Below are 20,194 nucleotides of genomic sequence, written 5' to 3' on the forward strand. Positions count from 1 at the left end.
TATTAAAGAGGCTGCCTTTTTTCCATTTCATATCCTTGCCTCCTTTGTCATAGATGAGTTGACCATAGTTTATCTCTGGGCTTTCTATCCTGTTCCATTGATCTATGTTTCTGTTTTTGTGCCAGTACTATACTGTCTTGATCAATGTAGCCTTGTAGTATAGCCTGAAGTCAGGAAGCCTGATTCCACCAACTCAGTCTTTCCTTCTCAAGGTTGCTTTGCTGTTCGGGGTATTTTACATTTCCATACAAATCGTAAAATTTCTTGTTCTAGTTCTGTGAAAAATGCTGTTGGTAATTTGAAAGGGATTGCATTGAATCTGTAAATTGCTTTGGGTAGTATAGTCATTTTCACGATGTTGATTCTTCCAATCCAAGAACATGGTATATCTCTCCATCTGTGTCGTCTTTGATTTCTTTCATTAGTGTCTTATAGTTTTCTGAGTACAGGTCTTTTGCCTCCTTGGTTAGGTTTATTCCTAGGTTGATTTTCTTTTTGATTTCTCCCTTGACCCATGGGTTGTTTAGCAGTGTGTCTTTTGATTTTCACATATTTGTGAATTTCTCAGTCTCCCTCCTGTTATTGAGGCTTTTCTTTCCAGTTTCTCAAATGTTTGATAAAGCACATGAAAATATATACTAATAATTGGCTTATAAACACCGATTCAAAAATTTGCTGATTTGAAAAAAAATTTTTTATAATCTCTGATCTTACTGGTCTTGACTAAAGATGAGAAACTTTACCATATGAGATATATAAATAATTTGCTTTTTAAATTTATTTCTAAATTGTTTGACATCTCTGAGTTATATGCAGATAATTTAGTTTAAGAAGAAAAAATCGGCTTGTCAGGTAGGTTTAATTTAGCCTTAAGTAAGAGTTAGAATGTGTTAATCATTTTAATTCTTTGGTATGTTTTAGGTAGAATAACGTTCCCCAAAGGTAACCGAATCCTAATCCCTGGAACTTATGAATATACGACCTTAAATGGCAAAAGGGATTTTTCAGATGTAATTTATTTAAAGATCTTGAGATGAGGTTATAACCATATTGTCTGGATGGGCCAATATAATCACAAGACTCGTAAATGTGAAATGAAAGCAAGAGTCAGTGTCAGTGTCAGCATATTTTGAACTTGCTAAACTTCTAGTTTTCAAACATTTTTGAGACTACTTTTGTCTCCCATATCTGTGTCGAAAAAGCCACACTATGTGTTATTCCTCTCCTTTGCAATTTCTCTGCAGTTGCCTCTGGTAATTTAGATTTATGCTTAGAACTGGTATTCAGCTAGTGTTCACCTATACAACCACAAGGGTATCTATAATGACTGATTGTTGCCTGTGCCACACTGGCTGTTAAATATTTTGAATATCACCATCCTTAAGCTTGTATATACAAACACACAAAAAACTGATTATCCATCCTTGGTGTTTTCAATCTTGCATTGTGAAAAAAATGAGCATCAAAAATGTTGGAATTAATACTATATTGATGAAGGTGAAATACTGTGAATTATCATATTTGGGTACTACGTTGACCCTGGGTAGTACCTTGACCCAAGCCAAGGCAAAAAACGCCCCTGTTTGCTTCTCAAATCCAGGGTATGGGAATCATGTTAATTGCAGTGGTGAAATGAAGCCTACAACAGTTCCGCTATTCTCTAAAACTGTCAAAAAGCTCCTAGGACCTGAAGGCTATATCATCCTCAGCTTCTCTACCATGGGATGTACCATTAGCAATAACAGTTATTCTTATCAGGTTAAGCTAGTTCATTGGAAAAATTATACAGAAACACAACTATGTAATGCTTTGGGGTGGGAAACTTAGGGAGGGATGAGGTCACACTATTGTATAACCTGACCATAAGAAGCAATGACATTTTTTTTTGGGGGGGGGGGTACACCAAGTTCAATCATCTGTTTTTATACACATATCCCCGTATTCCCTCCCTTCCTTGACTCCCCTCCCTCGAGTCCCCCCCACCCTCCCTGCCCCAGTCCTCTAAGGCATCTTCCATCCTCGAGTTGGACTCCCTTTGTTATACAACAACTTCCCACTGACTATCTATTTCACAGTTGGTAGTATATATATGTCTGTGCTACTCTCTCGCTTCATCTCAGTTTCCCCTTCATCCCCCGCCCCCTCCCATACCTCGAGTTCTCCAGTCCATTCTCTGTATCTGCATCCTTGTTCTTGTCACTGAGTTCATCAGTACCATTTTTAGATTCCGTATATGTGAGTTAGCATACAATATTTGTCCTTCTCTTCCTGACTTCACTCTGTATGACAGACTCTAGGTCTATCCACCTCATTACATATAGCTCCATCTCATCCCTTTTTATAGCTGAGTAATATTCCATTGTGTATATATGCCACATCGTCTTTATCCATTCATTTGTTGATGGGCATTTAGGTTGCTTCCATGTCCTGGCTATTGTAAATAGTGCTGCAATAAACATTATGGTACAGGTTTCTTTTGGAATTATGGTTTTCTTTGGGTATATGCCCAGAAGTGGGATTACTGGATCACATGGTAGTTCTATTTGTAGTTTTTTAAGGAACCTCCAAATTGTTTTCCATAGTGGCTGTACCAACTTACAGTCCCACCAACAGTGCAAGAGAGTTCCCTTTTCTCCACACCCTCTCCAACATTTGTTGTTTGCAGATTTTGTGATGATGGCCATTCTGACTGGTGTGAGGTGATACCTCATTGTGGCTTTGACTTGCATTTCTCTGATGATTAGTGATGTTGAGTATCTTTTCATGTGTTTGTTGGCCATCTGTATGTCTTCTTTGGAGAAATGTCTATTTATGTCTTCTGCCCATTTCTGGATTGGGTTATTTGCTTTTTTGGTATGAAGCTTCATGAGCTGCTGGTATATTTTGGAGGTTAATCCTTTGTCCGTTGTTTCATAGGCAATTATTTTTTCCCACTCTGAGGGTTGCCTTTTAGTCTTGTTTATGGTTTCTTTCGCTGTGCAAAAGCTTTTAAGTTTCATGAGGTCCCATTTGTTTATTCTTGATTTTATTTCCATGATTCTAGGAGATGGGTCAAAAAGGATCTTGCTTTGATGGATGTCATAGAGTGTTCTGCCTACGTTTTTGTCTAGGAGTTTTATAGTGTCTGGCCTTACATTGAGGTCTTTAATCCATTTTGAGTTTATTTTTGTGTATGGTGTTAGGAAGTGTTCTAATTTCATTCTTTGACACGTAGCTGTCCAATTTTCCCAGCACCACTTCTTGAAGAGGCTGTCTTTTTTCCATTGTATACTCGTGCCTCCTTTGTCAAAGATAAGGTGCCCATATGTGCTTGGGCTTACTTCTGAGTTCTCTATTCTATTCCATTGATCTTCTTTTCTGTTTTTGTGCCAGTATCATACTGTCTTGATCACTATGGCCTTGTAGTATAGTTTGAAGTCAGGAAACCTGATTCCACCAACTCCATTTTTCCTTCTCAAGATTGCTTTTGCTATTCGGGGTCTTTTGCATTACCATACAAATCATAAGATTTCTTGCTCTAGTTCTGTGAAAAATGCCATTGGTAATTTGATCGGGATTGCATTGAATCTGTAAATTGCTTTGGGTAGTACAGTCATTTTCACGATGTTGATTCTTCCAATCCAGGAACATGGTATGTCCCTCCATCTGTTTGTGTCGTCTTTGATTTCTTTCATCAATGTGTTAAAGTTTTCTGCATACAGATCTTTTGCCTCCTTAGGCAGGTTTATTCCTAGGTATTTTATTCTTTTTGTTGCAATGGTGAATGGGAGAGTTTCCTTATTTCTCTTTCTGCTCTTCCGTTGTTAGTGTATAGGAATGCAAGAGATTTCTGTGCATTAATTTTGTATCCTGCTGCTTTACTAAACTCATCAATGAGTGCTAGCAGTTTTCTGGTAGAGTCTTTAGGGTTTTCTATATATAATATCATATCATCTGCAAAGAGTGACAATTTTACTTCTTCTTTTCCAATTTGGGTTCCTTTTATTTCTTTTTCTTCTCTGATTGCTGTGGCTAACACTTCCAAAACTATGTTGAATAATAATGGTGAGAGTGGACACCCTTGTCTTGTTCCTGTTCTTAGAGGGAATTCTTCCAGTTTTTCCCCATTGAGAACGATGTTGGCTTTTGGTTTTTCATATATGGCTTTTATTATGTTGAGGTAATTTCCTTCTATGCCCATTTTCTGGAGAGCTTTTATCATGAATGGATGTTGAACTTTGTCAAAAGCTTTTTCTGCATCTATTGAGATGATCATATGGTTTTTATCCTTCAAGTTGTTGATATGATGTATCACGTTGATTGATTTGCGTATATTGAAGAATCCTTGCATCCCAGGGATAAACCCCACTTGATCATGGTGTATGATATTTTTAATGTGCTGTTGGAGTCTGTTAGCTAGTATTTTGTTGAGGATATTTGCATCTATATTCATCAGTGATATTGGTCTGTAGTTTTCTTTTTTTGTGACATCTTTGCCTGGTTTTGGTATCAGGGTGATGGTAGCCTCTTAGAATGAGTTTGGGAGTGTTCCTCCTTCTGCAATATTTTGGAAGAGTTTGAGAAGGATAGGTGTTAGCTCTTCTCGAAATGTTTGATAGAATTTGCCCGTGAACCCATCTGGTCCTGGACTTTTGTGTGTTGGGAGATTTTTAATCACTGCCTCAATTTCTGTACTTGTGATTGGTCTGTTCATGGTTTCTATTTCTTCCTGGTTCAGTCTTGGAAGATTGTATTTTTCTAAGAATTTATCCATTTCTTCCAGGTTATCCAATTGATTGGCATATAGTTGCTTGTAGTAGTCTCTCATGATGTTTTGTATTTCTGAGTTGTCTGTTGTTACTTCTCCTTTTTCATTTCTAATTCTGTTGATTTGCATCTTCTCCCTTTTTTTCTTGATGAGTCTGGCTAATGGTTTATCAATTTTGTTAATCTTCTCAAAGAACCAGCTTTTAGATTTATTTATTTTTGCTATTGTTTCCTTCCTTTCTTTTTCATTTATTTCTGCTCTGATCTTTATGATTTCTTTCCTTCTGCTCACTTTGGGGTTTCTTTGTTCTTCTTTCTCTAGTTGTTTTAGGTGTAAGGTTAGGTTGTTTATTCGATCATTTTCTTGTTTCTTAAGGTAGGCCTGTATTGCTATAAACTTCCCTCTTAGAACTGCTTTTGCTGCGTCCCATAGGTTTTGGGTTGTTGTGTTTTCGTTGTCATTTGTTTCTAGATATTTTTTGATTTCCTCTTTGATTTCTTTAGTGATTTCTTGGTTGTTTAAGAGTGAATTGTTTAGCCTCCATGTGTTTGTATTTTTTGCAGTTTTTTTCCTGTAATTGATATCTAGTCTCATGGTGTTGTGGTCTGAGAAGATGCTTGATATGATTTCAATTTACTTGAATTTGCCGAGGTTTGATTTGTGACCCAAGATGTGATCTATCCTGGAAAATGTTCCGTGTGCACTTGAGAAGAACGTGTAGTCTGTCGTTTTTGGATGGAATGTCCTATAAATATCAATTAAGTCGAGGTGGTCTAATGTGTCATGTAAAGCTTGTGTGTCTTTATTGATTTTCTGTTTGGATGATCTGTCCATTGATGTAAGTGGGGTGTTCAAGTCTCCCACTATTATTGTGTTACTGTCGATGTCCCCTTTTATAGCTGTTAGCATTTGCCTTATGTATTGAGGTGCTCCTATGTTGGGGGCATAGATATTTACCATTGTGATATGTTCTTCTTGAATGGATCCCTTGATCATTATGTAGTGTCCTTCCTTGTCTCTTGTAATAGTCTTTACTTTCAAGTCTAATTTGTCTGATATGAGGATTGCTACTCCAGCTTTCTTTTGACTTCCATTTGCATGGAATATCTTTTTCCATCCCTTTCCTTTCAGTCTATATGTATCCCTTGGTCTGAAGTGGGTTTCTTGTAGGCAGCATATAGAAGGGTCTTGTTTTTGTATCCATTCAGCCAGTCTGTGTCTTTTGGTTGGAGCATTTAATCCATTTACATTTAAGGTGATTACTGACATGTGTGTTCCAATTACCATTTTCTTAATTGTTTTGGGTTTGTATTTGTAGGTGTTTTCCTTTTCTTGTGTTTCCTACTTAGAGAAGTTCCTTTAGCACTTGTTGTAAGGCTGGTTTGGTGGTGCTGAATTCTCTTAACTTTTGCTTGTCTGGAAAGCTTTTGATTTCTCCCTCAAATCTGAATGAGATTCTTGCTGGGTAGAGTATTCTTGGCTGCAGGTTTCTCTCTTTCAGGACTTTCAGTATATCCTGCCATTCCCTTCTGGCCTGCAGAGTTTCTGTAGAAAGGTCAGCTGTTATCCTTATGGGTTTTCCCTTATATGTTGTTTGTTGCTTTTCTCTTGCTGCTTTTAATATTTTTTCTTTGTGTTTAATTGTCATTAGTTTGATTAATATGTGCCTTGGTGTATTTCTCCTTGGGTTTATTCTGTATGGGACTCTCTGTGCTTCTTGGACTTGGTTAATTATTTCCTTTCCCATGTTGGGGAAGTTTTCCACTATAACCTCTTCAAATATTTTCTCAGACCCTTTCTTGTTTTCTTCTTCTTCTGGGATGCCTATATTTCGAATGTTGGTGTGCTTAATGTTATCACTGAGGTCTCTGAGACTGTCTTCTATTCTTTTTATTCTTTTTTCTTTTTCCTGCTCTGTGGCATTTATTTCCCCCATCCTATCTTCCAACTCACTTATTCGTTCTTCTGCCTCAGTCATTCTGCTGGTTATAGCATCTAGAGTATTTTTAATTTCAGTTATTTTGTTATCCATGGCTGTTTGTTTTTCTGAGTTCTTATGAACTGTTTCTTGTACTTTCTCTATTTTGTTATCGAGATTTTGTATCATTTTTACTATCATTACTCTAAATTCTTTTTCAGGCATTTTCCCTATTTCCTCCTCATTTATTTGGTCTTGTGGGTTTTTTTCCTGCTCCTTTGCCTGCATGGTGTTTCGTTGTTTCCTCATGGTTGTCCAAACTTTTGGGGTTGCTTGTCCTGGTGATAGAGGTGTTTATAGAAGACTGTCCAAGCCTCAGACTAATGTCCAAGTATTGAATTAAACAAATATTAAGTCTAGGAAACACATACATGTATAAGAGACACAATTACTGAATCCATTAGGACATAAGGCTCTAGAAAGACCTGACAGAACCCCAGTGTGCTATCAGATATTCAAAGAGAAACCCAACAGAGATTGACAACTGAAACAGAACAAATCAGAGCCAAAAGCAAAAGCAAACAAACAAACAAATAACCCCTTACACATACAAACATTAATCCAGGGAGATTTTTGTAAGCTAGGATCAAATATAGAAAAGAGCCAGAGTACCACCAGAGAGAATGGAGATTCTCAGAATGTAATTAGACAACTGTACTAAGAACTAAGATATAGACAAAAGCCTAATATTAAATACCAAGGCAGTGCGTCCTCTGGAGAATAGAGCAAGGAGTCTGAGCAGGCCGATAGTGTTGCTTATAAGTATGTTAAGATAAAACAAACTTAAAAAGGCTGGAAGAAAGGGGAACAGAAGAGCGTAATGTGGTTGGAAATATGTAAATAAAAAGAAAGGAATAGAAATGTATAAAAGATAGGGATGAAAGGAAAGTATGAGAGATATATTGTCCGTACTACCAAAAACTTAGCTAGATATAGAAGTATATAAAAAGGCAAAAAAAAAAAAAAAAAAGAATAAAAATATCATTTAACAATTATGTTATAAAACTTGTAGATCCCTTAGGGCTAAGATTGTATTTAATAAAGAAAAGAAAAGAAAAAAAAAAAAGAGAGAGAAAAAGAAAAAAAAAAATCCAGAACTGATCCCAGAATGGACCAGTTCAATAGGTATTGATACTACTATTTCTGTTTCCTTAGCGTCTCAGCTGTAAGTGTCCTTCTCCTTGCCTTGGGTTTTTTTGCATTATTCTGTGACCAGCAGAGGTTCCTTTATTGTTCGTCTGTAAGCGTTGGTGTGTGGGGAGGGAGAGGGTACAATAGTGGCTCCTTCCCCTGGGAGTGAGTGAGCAGTGGTGCACTGTTGTTTCAGTCGGGCTTGGAGGTGCCTGTTGCAGAGGGACGCTGGTGGCTCAGGCGTAAACAGAAAGTCTTAGAGTTGGGCCTCTCTTGGGTTTTTTTTTTGTTGTTGCTGTTGTTTTTTTTTTTTTTTTTCCTCTGGGCAGCCTCCCTGCTGCTGGCGTTGCAAGGGGTTTTAATCCAGCCCCGCCCGAGTGCCTGAGGGTGCTTGTTATCCTGAGCGCCTTAGGTGGCCCGCAGGGTGTCTCTCCACTGCCTGCTGCAGAGGCGATGAAAGAGAGAGAGAGGCTATGCGTGTGGCTCCTCCCCCCCCGCCCGTGAGCCTACAGCCTCCAGCCGCCATCATGGCCGGGCAGCTCTCAGGGGCGGGCACTCCTCTCCGCGGACCTCCTCCCTCCTGTGCTCTCGGTCTGTCACCCTACTGGCAACAATGTTTCTCACCCTGAACCAGCTCTCCGCTTCCCACGCTCCCACTCCCGGACCCTCCGTTCAGCCGTGGATCGACGTCTCAGTCCAGGAACGCTGAGCTGCGCTGCGGACCCTCTGTATGTTTCTCACTCCCTCCCATCTGCCACAGCTCCGCCGCTTCACCCTCTTTGAGCCTTCGTAGATGCCTCCCTACCGGTTATGTCGGGCTCCTTGCGGTCCTTTTTGGCGTCCGAGGTCGTCTGCTGGTGTTCAGCTGGTTCTCTGTGGGAATTACTGCGTTCTTCGGTGCATTCCCAATGCATCTGTGGAGAGGGATGCACTCCATGTCCCTCTACTTCACCGCCATCTTTTCTCCTCGACATTTTTAATATATGTAGAGCAAGTATACAACATCCATCAATTTGCCTGAAAATTACTTACAAAACTATGCTGGTGTTTAGAGTTGTCACACATCACTTAGATGTAAAAGTGAAACTGTAGTGAGTTCACTGTAGTGATAATGGTCTTTATTTGTACTGTGATGAGGGGAAATGGCATGAGTCGTTTAACCCAAAATGTCTATTCAGCACAGCAAACTGAAATTAGTTCCTTGGAGTTGAGTCAAATGTAACAGGTCAAAACATCCCCACTAAAATAGAGAATAAACTTCTGCATTTTGCTTCTTTGACCAAAGTCAACAAAGGAAACACAAGGCTGATTGGACATTCTGAGTTACGGCATCAACATAATCTTACCTGAGACTATTGGTTGGCCTACACCTAAAGACTTTGAAGGTGTTGCTATCTTTATTGTGATCTATCCTGAGCACAGGTCTTCCAGCAATTGTAAGGAGCCCTCCCTTTAGGCATGTAAGCCCTAATAGAACTAGAGGTCATTTTACTAATTCCAAATGCCATTTGTCACATTTAACTGCTTCTCATGGAGAAAATTCTGAAGTTAACACTGGGTTGCTACAATCTTTTGAACATTTTGAATGTCTGAGTTAAAATGATTAATATTGGTACATCATTGTGTATTGATGTCTGGCAGAGATCATCAGCTAATGTTGGAGTAAATAAGAGGGTAGCCTGAAAGATGCACTACTACTACGGTGGCCAAAAAGAAATAGATTGATTATGAGAAGCAATAATTAAAACTTGGTGGAACAAAACGCATCTTTATAAAGAAATTTTGTTTCCTTTATAACGACAAAGGAAAATCACATAAAATATGAAAAAGTTTTTGATGAACTGATTATGAAAAGCCATAATTACAACCCAGTGGAAAACTGATTATTTAAAAAGTAGTTTCATGTCTCCGATGATACTGAAAGAAGGAATTTGACAGAAAGCATACCAAAGATAGTTTTGAATTAAATTTCCAATTATTTCACCAAGAAAATCCTTTACAGGAATCTTATTTTTAACTGTTGGCCTAAACACAGGTTACCAATGCAAAATTTTGTTTCCCTACAATTTTATAGGATTATCTAAAGTGTTGGTTAGAGATTCAGAGTTTATGCATCATTTGACTTGTTTGTGAATAGTATCTGATTCCTCTGAAAGGAGAGATCCTACTGGGCCTATTTGAGATGCTTAGTAAGGAGTACACATGACATATGCTCCTCTCTCATCTGTAGACAAACATACACATCACTGATGTACACACAAACACGTACACAGATACACTGTAGAGCTTGGTGTTTGTTCTTGTAAATTCCTAAGATGCAACGTATAATACATTTCGTCAACCAAAGGAGTGATGTTTCTTTTTCTTTTTTGCAAAGAGATGTTAGAGATAATTATCAGTTAATGATAAATTACTGGATTTTAATGTTCCCCTCTACTATATTCTGTCTAGTCTTAATTCCCTTTTATCTTGCGGAATACATGATGGATCACATAAAAAATAGACCCAAAGGGGAACTGACATGCAATTATCACTGTTAAAATGTTGGCACATCAACATTTTCTATGAGTGTAATAGAAGTGCTCAGGCTGTTTCATTCAACCCCACCACTGAAGTTCAGATTCACTCAGTTGCTTTGCTATAGTTAATTCCCCAGGAGACCACCAGAAAACTTGTTAATTAAGGAAACAAACTTAATTGGATTTACTTCAGTGGAGGAGGACACTACTTTGACAGAGTCTCAATATTATATCAGGATAGAGTGTCAGGAGAGAATATTTATAGAGTCATGGGGTCTAGATTAAGTGGTTTAAGGTGGGTCTTCTGCAACAAGCAAACTGATGGAGACCAGTAAAGTGTGGCTATAATAAGTTACAGTTGATGAACATTGCTAGGTAAGCATCTCGACGCGAGTCTTGATGAATCAGCTCTTGTTTGATAAGTGAGCTATTTGCTAATGTGAACAATCCGTTGTCCTCTGAAGAGACCTGTTTGCCCTCATGAATAAACTGTCTGCCTGGCCAAATTGGTCTGTAACAATTTCTTGAAGCAAAAAGTGCAGTCATGTATTGGTTTAAAAGTTTTATCTTCTAGGACAAGAAGTTCCGGAGAACAGATATTCTAGTCCTGTTGACAAAGGTGGCCTCAGTTCTGTCTTAATTGTTAAACTATGTTGATGCAGGTGGTCCCAATTCTTACTAAAAGTTCATCATAGCAACTATCTAGAGTCTCCCATTGTGCAATACCAGTGTCCCAGGACATTAAGCTAAGTAAAGCTTCCCAGCACTGCCAAGAATCTCCTTCTGGGCCATTCAATAGGTAAGATACTGATTTAAATCAGAGCACATTTATCTTTGGAAGGAGGTAAAGATCAACAAGCTTGAGAATGTGACATGAGTTTTTATTCCAGGAAAGAATTCGTGATTCACAGGTGAAGAATCAGCCTTTACATAGATATTATGTATTAAACTCTGCTTCATGAGATATGCCTTCTTATTTCTACTCATCCATATCTTCCCAGAGAGTCAGCCCCATTGCCTTTTCTGTAGCTACTGCAGAATCAACAGCTAAGCCTCTGCACCTACTTCTAATAACCTCCAACACTAGTTCCTCTTCTTTGAAATCTTCCTCTGGGTTCCATCCCGCATATACTCTCCATTCCTTCATCCCCATCTCCTCTTATTTTTGTTCCCCTATTTCCCTTACATAATAAATTAGGATGGCATTTGGTCCCAAAGACTGAATCATTAGCAACTAAGAAATTTTCATTTTCTCTCCTTTTTGTGGTAATAAGGATTTACTGAATTTTCCAAACCCTTCTAAGGATGAGGGAAATAATTATAAATAATTATATTTATCCATCTGTTGTACAAAAGAAAAAAGAAAACTGAAACAGTTAAGTTTCTGTGATGATAGGAACTGAATACTCACATCTGTAAATGCAAATTTAATTGGTATCCTGAGAACTAAGGCTTCTAAAAGTTGATATTCTGAATAGTTGAGTGCTGTAAGAGGAATGTGTGTTGTACACAGTGCCTTTACTTGATCATCATCAATATTTTAAAATTAGTTAATAAAACATAAAAATGCATGCAAAAATGGTAGAATCGGTGGGTATGAAAAGGCCGTTGTGGGGTTGTGTCTGAGCAGGAAAGAAAGAGTTGTAACTTTTAGCAGATGCTTGTTATATTCTGTTGGGGAGGGGGAAATTTTCCCCACTACTACTCTTGAGTTCTTGAGGCTGAACTAATAATAAAATTAACACAAGACAGATTAACAGGAGAAAAAGAAACAGCTTTAATTTGTGTATACAGAGGTCTCATAGAAATAGGACTCCTAAGAAGTGGTCAAAGCAGGCAGCCTTTAAACTTTTTAGAGAAAGAAACAGTAAATTTGAGAGGACTTGGCAGGACAAAGAAACTTAGGTTTGGGTGCTTAATTAGTAAGGAATTTAAACAAAGTTTGGGCTTGGGTAGTCAATTAGTAAGGAAGTAGCAAGTCTGTGTATAAAAGCTTCTCAGCCCAGAATTCTCTATCTCTGGGATAAGGGTGTCTTTCTACCTCCCGGTGCAGTGACAGCACCTTTCATATGGGAGATTTATTTCCTGCTTTCAGGGAGATGGAAAGGAGGGCCAAAGTGTCCCTCTTGGCATTGGCCATTTCTTAAGTAACTTTAATTCAGAATAAGCAGTATGCCATTGAGGCATATTTGGGGGTGGCCTGCCCTAGGCCCCAATAATTCTAATCAGTACAAATTCTGTGATATAATCAGTGGATATTAATGAAGCAAAAATAATCAACATCTATGGAGCTTCCAAGGAAACTGATGACTATCAGGAAGAGTGAATCCTATTTTATCATGAATTTATCAGGAAATGACCTATGAGAAGGTCACATGTACTTCAATCCATTCATTTTGTACCCATTCATAAGGCATGCTCTGAAAGACTCAATTGAGCTTCTCCTAAGGATAGTTTTTAAAAGAGAATTATGGGCAAAATAACTACAATGCCAACATTGTAATCGGTTCTGATACACTATGACTGGATTCTATTAGGGTGATACATTACTTCTTCATGAATCTTAGTTTTATTTTAAAGATAGTAAACTTCAATAAAAATCACAATTCCCATGTATCATAAATTTATGTGACGGAAAAATTTTCTGTTGAAAGAATGAGTATGAATTTATTCAACATTAGTATGAATAACATTGAAGTTAATCCATTTTATTGACATTTTACAGGGAAGTGGAACAGAAGAAATAGTGATAGTCATCCTTAACAATCTATAATAGACCATAGCTATTCACTTAAGTTAAAAGAAATAATAGATCTGAAAGCATTACTTGTGATCCTAAAAAAATTTGCAGTGGATGACCTTTATTTAATCATGGCAATTCTACCTTGTAAATGATTCTCACTTCTTATTGTGAGATGATAAACGTGTATACACTTATTTCCCCACCTACCCCAAGCTCTGGTTGCTATCAAGTTCTAGAACTAATTCAAGCTATTTCCTACTATATTAGTTTTGTGCTGTTGGAAAACAGATTACCAGAGAGACAGTGGCTTAAAGCAACACACTTTTATTATCTCGCAGTTTCAGTGGGCCAGGAGTCTGGGCATGGCTTGGCAGGGTCCTCTACTTAGGCTGCAATCAAGATATTGGCTGGCTAGAGTCTTACTGGACGCTTGAGCAGAGAGGAATTTGCTTTCAAGCTTACTCAGGCTGTTAACAGAATTAATTCGCTTATGGCTGTATGACTGAGGTCCCTGGCTGCCTGCTGGCTGTTGGCTGGAGGATAGCCACAGTTGCCTGCCACATGGCCCCTTTCATAGGCAGTTCACAGCATGGCTCTTTGCTTCTTCCAAGCCACCAGGAGAATCTCTGTCTCTGTGTCTGTCTGTCTCTCTCTCATCTGTTATGACAGATTCACATATGACAAAACACCATCATGGGAGTGACATCCTATCACCTCTGTCATATTCCATTGGTTAGAATCAAGTCACAGATTGTGCCTGTACTCGAGAGGCTTAAATATGGATGTGACTCATTGGGGTTCACCTCAGAGTGTTGTCTGCCACACATCTCATCCCGAAAACCAACTCTAAGGACTCCGTAGAGATTAAAAGGACACTATAGAAATGAAAAGATTCATTGATTCGATGAAAAATAACAACAAAAAAATTGGGAAACACCTGGGGAGTTATAGGCTCCCTTGAATGCCCTGTGTGTTTACCAGGTGTGCTACAGCTTGGGGCAGAAAGCAGCCTGAGAGCAATGCAAGAAAATAATGGAAGGAATATGTTAACTTTCATTTTCACCTCTCTCTTTTACCCTGAGACGACAGCCACCAGCCCTTTAGCAAAGAATTCTGCAGCAACAGAATAGACTACCAGTGTAGAAAATAATAGTATGGAACAAAAGTCCAGCAAGGATGAGTTCAAAATAACATACATGGGTTAACCAGGCACTTGAGAGAGTTCATTTCTCTGTGCCTTCACACTCCAAGCCTAAAGGCCAGTGCGTGATCACCTAGGGAGACCATCTCCAGCCAGTGCTGCTTTTTCTGAAGAGTTTGAAGTGAAATCCTGACCACAAGGGTTATTTTGATGAGTGGCAGCAATTGGGAATGACATACAGTGCTTCTAGAATACCAGATATTCTGCCGCTCTTTAAATTCACTCTGAGGAACTGTCCAAGACCTTGACTTTGACTTTATTCCAATATCAAGCAAAATGGCTAACACTACCAGGGAACATGCACTCTCAGACCAAGTATATTAGACACTCAAAGTATAGTCACCTCAAAAGAAAGGCAACAAACCAAACAACAGGTATCATATGGAACAGAAGCACCAAAAGTTTAAGTATATTTAAATAGTTGAGATGATATAAGCAGTAAGAATCATTAACAATGAACCTTCAATAAGAACCAAGTAGAAACATTTGATGTAAAATTTACAGTATTTAAAATAAGAATATGATAGTTGGGTAAATAGTAGGATAGATATATCTGAAAAATTACTTCATGAGTTGAAAGATGAGGTTGATGAAATCTAGATGGCAACCTGAAAGGAAAAAAAAAAGTCAAAATATAAAACTAAAGCTGAGAGTGAAGTAGGATAGCATTGTGAGTTTCAAAAAGAAAACTAAAAGTAAAAGAGAAGGTAATGTTTGAAGAAACTGTTTTAAAATTTCCTGGAATTAAAAAACAAAAACAAACAAAAACAGAGACCAGAACTTTAGATTTACAGTATTTCTTGAGCACTAAGAGGAAAAAAAAATCCATGCCTAGACACAATATAATATTCCCTAACACCAATAACAGACACAAATTTTAAGTGACCCTAGAGTAAAAGGAAAATAATCTACAGAAGAATAAGAATGAACCATTATATCAAAATTATCAACAGCAAAATTGAACACAAAAATGAAAGAATGTTACAAAATAAAAATATGTTTAGATCAAGAATGCAATATTGAGCCTCATAGTCATTCAAATGTGAGGGCATAATGAAAAATTATTTTCAAAAATGATGTCAGAATGTTTGCCAAAAAAGAAAGTTATTATAGGTACACTTGGAAAAATTATAGGGGAAACAAACCCAGTAATACACTTCAGTATGTAAGCAACATAAGTATGTTACAATCCTTTAGTAGACTTTGTAGTCTTAAAAATAAATGAAAGCTAATTCCCCAAAGGGATAAAAATGATGTCTATGATATAAACCTAGAAATAAAAATCCAGGTAAACAACATAATGGAAGATTTCCAGGGCAAGTGTAAAAGGGATATACAGTACTTAAATACCTGCCTCTTAAATATCTGATTGTTAAGGGATAAATATTTATAGGTTTAAAACTTCAAAATGAAAAGATTTTCATTTCGATTCAAGTTTGGGTGTAGAAAGTCACAAGAGGGTATTGCCCTCACCCTAAGAACCAGAAACTAAAGGCACAAAGAAACTTGTATGAACCAAGCTCCACAGAGTGAAAAGCTATTCCTAGCTGAAAAGAGACCCATGGCTGTTCTCATACCTGGTGGAAAGGAGGGAGAGGAATCCACCGTGGTTGCGAGGTGCTGGTGAGGGGAAACTAGCTGAATTTTCATGTTGGGTCATAAGACAGGTTTGAATGTGGAGGTTCCTCAGCTGCAGAGCAACTGTACACCCATATGCCAACTCCTTCTCTGAGGTGTTCCCTGAACGCTCAGTGGTAGTGCTCTGCATACTAATGCGATTTAGAAAATATATTAAGTTCATCAATTTCTAGAAGAATATTCTCTACACACACTGATTGCTTAATCTCTACCATACAACTTTAGAAAGTGAAACTGATCAATATTTTTGTAATCCCACTGGTCAACATCAGAGAATGTAATCAGTACTTTTGAAATGCCCCTGTGGATCCGTCTTCTTCTCTGGAGAAGACTACTATCCAAAATTAGCCATGGGTCATTTGTTTTATTTCACAGCTTTATAAGGTGTCATCATTTTTGCAAGGTTTTAACCTTTATATAGAGTCACATAATTCTTTTTCTGTAACTTTCTTTTAAATTCAATAATGTATTCACTCTTTTCGATTTATTAGTGTTTCTCATTCATTTTCACTTAGTATTCAGTGCAGTGAATGTACCGCAGCGTGCATATCCATCCTCCTGGTGCTGATCATCTGGACTGCTGTAGGTTGCCTGCTATTACAAACTATGCTGCTAAGAAAATGTTTGCTTTTTCCTTTGTGCAAATGTGCAAACATTTATCTAGGTTACAGATGCATAAAATTGGAATAGCAGATATTTAGTTAGTTTTAAAGGTTTGTATACCAATTTATGAGAGTTTCTGATGAACAATATTTTTGGCAATGCAAGATACTGCCAAACTTTTATTAAGGTTTTGCAATCCTGTAAAATTATATCTTATAGTAATTTTTTAAAAAATCTTAATTACCTGATCACTAACAGAATTGGACATATTTTCATATGCTTATTGGTGATGTTTTCTCTTCTAGGAAATGTCTGCTAAAAGCTTTTGTTACATTTTTTTTGGAGATACATTCTTTTATTCTTATTGTTTGGCAGGAATTCATCATATGTTCTAGATTAAAATTATATTTCATTATGTGTGTTAGGATTATCTTTTCCCATTTTTGGCCTTGTTTTTGAACTTTGCAGACTTATTTTTTAATTATCATGCTAAAAACACATAGCATTAAATTTACGATCTTAACCATTTTTAAGCATATATTTCTGTAGTGTTCAGTATATCCACAATGTTATGCAATAGATTCCTAGAACTTTTCCATCTTGCAAAACTGAAACCCTTTACCCATTAAACGTTAGTTCCCCATCCCCTCAGCTTTTGGCAACCACCTTTCTATTTTCTCTTTTTATGATTTTGCTACTTTAGATACTCATGTGAGTGGGATTATGCAGTACTTGTCCTTTTGTGACTGGCTTATTTACCTTAGCATAATGTCCTCTGGGTTCATCCATATTTTAGAATGTGACAGAATTTCCTTTTTTAAGGCTACATAATAATCCATTATATGTATATATCAGACATACATTAATATGATATGTACATATTACATTATCCATTCTTCCTTTAATGGGCACTTGTGTTGCTTTCATCTCTTGGCTGTTGTCAATAATGAGGCAGTGAACGTGAATGTGCAAATAATTGAGATCCTGCTTTAAGTTCTTTTAAATATATATCAAGTAGGATTGCTGGATCACATAGTAATTCTATTATTAATATTTTGAGGACTCTCCATCACGTTTTCCACAATGGCTGCACCATTTTACACTCCCATCAGCAATGTACAGAGATCCTAATTTCTCCGCATCCTTGTCAACATTTATTATTTCCTGTTCTTTTGTTAGTGGCCATCCTTGTGTGTATGAAAAGATACCTCATAGTGATTCTGATTCACATTTCTTTTGTGATTAGTGATGTTGGACATCTTTTTGTATGTTTTGGCCACTTGTATATACCTTCTTTGGAAAGTTCTTTACCTATTTTTTAATCATGTTGTTTTGTTGTTGTCATCGTTATTGAGTTGTATGAGTTCATTATATATTCTGGATATCAACCACTTATCAGGTCTATAATTAAAGTAAGTATTTTCTCCCAATCTGAAAGTTGTCTTTGTATCCTGTTGATCATTTGCTTTGGTTCGTAGAAGTTTTTATTGAATAAGTTTGATTTAGTCCCATTTCTCTGTTTTTGCTTTTGTAACCTCTGCTTTGGTCCCATATCTAAGAAATCATTACCAAATCCAATGCCCTGAAGTTTTTGCTTATATTTTCTTCTAGGAACTTCATACTTTTAGATTTTATGTTAAGGTATTTAATCCATTTTGAGTTAATTTTTGTATATGGTGTAAATTAAGGGTCCAATTTCATTTTTTTATGCATGTGGAAATCCAGTTTTCCTAACACCATTTATTGAAGAGACTGTCTTTTCCTCATTGTGCAGTCTCCACAACCTGGCAGAAGATATTTTGACCATATATCCAAGGATTTATTTCTGGTCTCTGCATTCTTTTCCATCGGTGTATATATATGTATATCTGTCTGTATGCCTGTATGACATTCATTTGATTATTGTATTGATAGCTTTGTACTATGCTTTAAAATCAGGAAGTGTAAGGCCTTCAACTTTGGTCTTCTTTCTTCTTTAAGTAATCAGAGAACCTTGAGATTCCATGTGAATTTTAGGATTTTTTTTTTTTTTTTTTTTTTTTACTATTTCTGCAAAAAATGTGATTGGCATTTTGATACAGATCACATTGAATCAGTAGATTGCCTTGGGTAGTACAGATAATATGGAGTTTAACAATATTGTCTTGTAACTGATGAATATGGGATATCTACTTATTTATTAATATGTTCTTTGATTTCATTTAGCAAAGTTTTATAGTTATCAGTATACAAATCTTTTGCCTCCTTAGTTAAGTTTATTTCTAAGAATTTTATTCTTTTTGATGCTATTGTAAATGGAATAGTTTTCTTAATTTTTTTCAGCTTGTTTATTCTTAGTGTATAGACATGAGACTAATTTTATATTGATTTTTGTATCCTGAAATTGCTGAAAATGTTTATTAAATATTTTTTGGTGCAATCTTTCTAGGGCTTTCTAGATATAAGATCATGTCATCTGCAAACACAGATCATTTTACTTCTTTTCCAAGTGGGGTGCTTTTGATTTCTTTTTCTTGTCTAATTGCTCTGACTAGAACATACTTGTGGTAAGAGTAGATATCCATGTCTTTTTCCTGATCTAGAAGAAGAGTTTTCACTCTTTCACCATTGAGTATGATGTTAGCTGTGTCTTTGGTTTTCTTATCAGGGTAATGCTAGCCTCATAGGATGAGTTCAGGAGTACTCTTTCCTTTTCACTTCTTTGGAAGGGTTTGAGGAGAACTGGTGCTTATTCTTCCTTAAATGTTTGGTAGAATTCTCCAGTGAAGCCATGTGGTTCTGGGCTTTTCTTTGTTGGGTGTTTTGATTACTGGTTCAATCTCTTTAGTAGTTATAGATCTGTTCAGGCTTTTTATTTTTGTTCATGATTCAGTCTTGGTAGGTTGTATGTTTCTAGGAATTTGTCCTTTTCTGTAGGTTGTATGTTTCTCAGAATTTGTCCATTTCTTCTAGGTTATCCAATTTTCGACATATAATTATTCATACTATCTTATACTCCTTTGTATTTGTGCAGTGTCTGTTGTAATTTGCCCTCTTTCATTTCTAATTTTAGTTATTTGAGTTTTTTCCTTTCTTTCCTTTGTTATTCTGTCTAAGGGTTAGTCAGAATAGGGTCAATTTTGTTGATATTTTTTTAAAAAAGCTTCATTTAGTTTTTCTATTGTGTTTATAGTCTCTAATTTGTTTATCTTTGCTCTAATATTTATTATTTCCTTCCTTCTGCTAACTTTGGATTTAGATTGTTCATCTTTTTCTACTTCCTTAAGGTATAGATTTAGGTTGTTGATTTGAAATCTTTCTTTTTTTTTTCTTTTTGGTAAGCATTTATAACTGTAAACTCCCCTCAGAGTACTGCTTTTGTTGCATCCCATAGCTTTGTTTTGTTTTGTTTTCATTTGTCTCAAGATATCTTGGGAAATGTTCCCTACGCACTTGCTAAGAATGCTCATTCTGCTATTGTTAGGTAGAGTATTCTGTACATGTTTATTAGGCTAACTGGTCTATGGTGTTGTTCAAACCCTCTGTTACCTTATTGAGTTTCTGTATGGTTGTTCTGTACATAACTAAAGGTGGGGTATGGAATTTTCTTATTATTGTGTTGCTATTTCTTTTGTATTTCATTGATTTTTTTTTG

At 36.7% G+C, this 20,194-nt stretch overlaps 1 pseudogene; it reads right to left on the reverse strand.

Moving 5' to 3' along the window:
- LOC130841569 (ferritin light chain-like) overlaps window positions 1-11,528 on the reverse strand; it is a 30,312-nt pseudogene extending 18,784 nt beyond the window's left edge.
- Window positions 11,529-20,194: the final 8,666 nt, after the last annotated feature.

This window comes from Hippopotamus amphibius, chromosome X (assembly GCF_030028045.1).
Source record: "Hippopotamus amphibius kiboko isolate mHipAmp2 chromosome X, mHipAmp2.hap2, whole genome shotgun sequence".
Classification (NCBI taxonomy): Eukaryota; Metazoa; Chordata; class Mammalia; order Artiodactyla; family Hippopotamidae; genus Hippopotamus; species Hippopotamus amphibius.